The sequence below is a fragment of the Octodon degus genome, unplaced genomic scaffold (assembly GCF_000260255.1).
Source record: "Octodon degus isolate 3935 unplaced genomic scaffold, OctDeg1.0 scaffold00001, whole genome shotgun sequence".
Taxonomy (NCBI): domain Eukaryota; kingdom Metazoa; phylum Chordata; class Mammalia; order Rodentia; family Octodontidae; genus Octodon; species Octodon degus.
This window is the reverse complement of record NW_004524577.1, coordinates 21,795,997-21,797,930: the sequence shown is the minus strand read 5'-3', so window position 1 is coordinate 21,797,930 and position 1,934 is coordinate 21,795,997.

The following is a 1,934-nucleotide window of genomic DNA, read 5'->3' as shown; positions in this document are numbered from 1 at the left end:
GCCTATTCTTATTCCCTTTATTTCTTTCTCTTGTCTAATGGCTGTAGCTAATGATTCTACCCCCCTTTGTAAGGAATATCAGTCATGCTGGATCTGCACTGACTTTAGTGGCCTCGACTTTACCACCTCACAAAAGATCTTCCCAACTGAGGTCAGATTCTAAGGCACTGGGCCTTCAAAATCTTTCTTTTAGGAAATAATGCAACTTATCCCTGGTAGATTCAAGGACATAAGTGCTCCTGGATAAAGAGAGTAAGGAGAAATGAAATACCAAGAACATTGGCGGGGTGGCTGGCCCCAGGCTCTGGTTCTGCTCGTGAGAGTCAGAGTCAGGGTAAGAGTGAAGGGTTTGGGGGTGGGGAGTCACAGCAATGGTGCAGCAGGGTTCAGGGCACCAGAGAAGGCTGGGGGTGGGGCGTCCACAGCATTCTGAGGTTGGCAGCCGGGCCTGACAGGCAGGTTAGCTAGCAGAGGGTGAGTCCCCCTGAAGCCAGCTTGCTGACAGTTGCTTTTCCACTGCATGAAAAGAACATGGAAGCAACGTCAGGTAACAGGACAGACTATAGTGAGGGCCACTGCCCTCAACGAAGGCGGGTGAGCATCCCATAGCTCAAGGGCCAAGAGCTTAAGGAGAGGGCAAGAGAACTGGAAGAGACATACTCCAAAAGTTCCTGGGGGCTAAGGGGGCACAAATGTGGAGGAATCTGAATAGTGGGGTCAGGTAAACGTCTGTCCAGGCAGACACAGTGGCGAGTAGGCTTCTTGGTTTGAGGACTCGGAATAAAATGCAGTCGGGAACGAGGGGGAGTGCTATGGCTTGTGTGCAGATGTCCCCCACAGCCTCATGCAGTCACATATGGGGCTTTTCAGAGGTCGCTGCATCTAGGATGTGGTGTTACCTGCCCTAAGGGCGGACAGGTAGTCTCGATAGGATACAAGGGACAAAAAGGGCTACTAGAGACCGGGTATGGTGGTGCACGTCTGTAATCCTAGCGCTAGGGAGATTCAAACAGGAGGACCACTACAAATCTGAGCTGCGTAGTGAGACCCTGTACCAAATACACAAAATTAAAAAAAGAAAAAAAAAAGGGGGGGGGGAGCTGCTGGGCTTTTGCTCATCTCATTGCCCGTGGCCCGCCTTGCTTTGCCATGCTCCGCTTCTCCTCGGCAAGGTTCCTCTACCACACCAGCCTGCTTTGGAGTGAGTGGTGAAAACTACAAGCTGTGAGCTAAATCAACTTTCCCTTCTTTAACTGTGGGTGTCATATATTTTGTTTCAACAATGAGAAAAGTAACTAAGACAGAGAAAAAATAAAGCAAAATTATGATTCAAAGGATTACTCAGATGCTTCAGGCTGTGATATTCATTTACTAAGCTTAAACTGCTTTTCATTTATCTTGTGTCTCTTTCATTTATTAAGGCAGTGGCTGAAAAAACTCCTGATAAAGCAAGATGTCAGCAATGGCCTAAGCCAGTGTCGGCACTTCCCAGGCCCCCGCAAGGCACAGGCACAGGCACAGGGAGCGCAGAGGGCAGGACGTGGGGGTGGGGCGGGGCAGTCTCATATCTTTCTCCAAGATGCAGGGCTGCGTACGGCGTCGATACATGGTAAATGCTTCATAAATGTGAGTGGTGGCTGTTATGAATGTGTCACTCAGAATCACAGCAATGCTAACGGGCGGTAAGACTCCCCCCGACCCCTAAGATAAAGGTCTTGGGATTATTTCAGTATATTCTTTATTTCTGCAGGTTCTTGATAAAAGCACAATCTTGAATAAAAGCACACCATTGTACTGAAAGGCAGCATTACACAACACAACAAGTAACAACTGTCCTGATCCTTCCACAGAAGGAAACCTCAGGAAGCAATTTCCCATCTCCCGGTAGCTTCACAGTCACTCTCATCAGCTGTGCATCTGAAGCCCAATCCCAG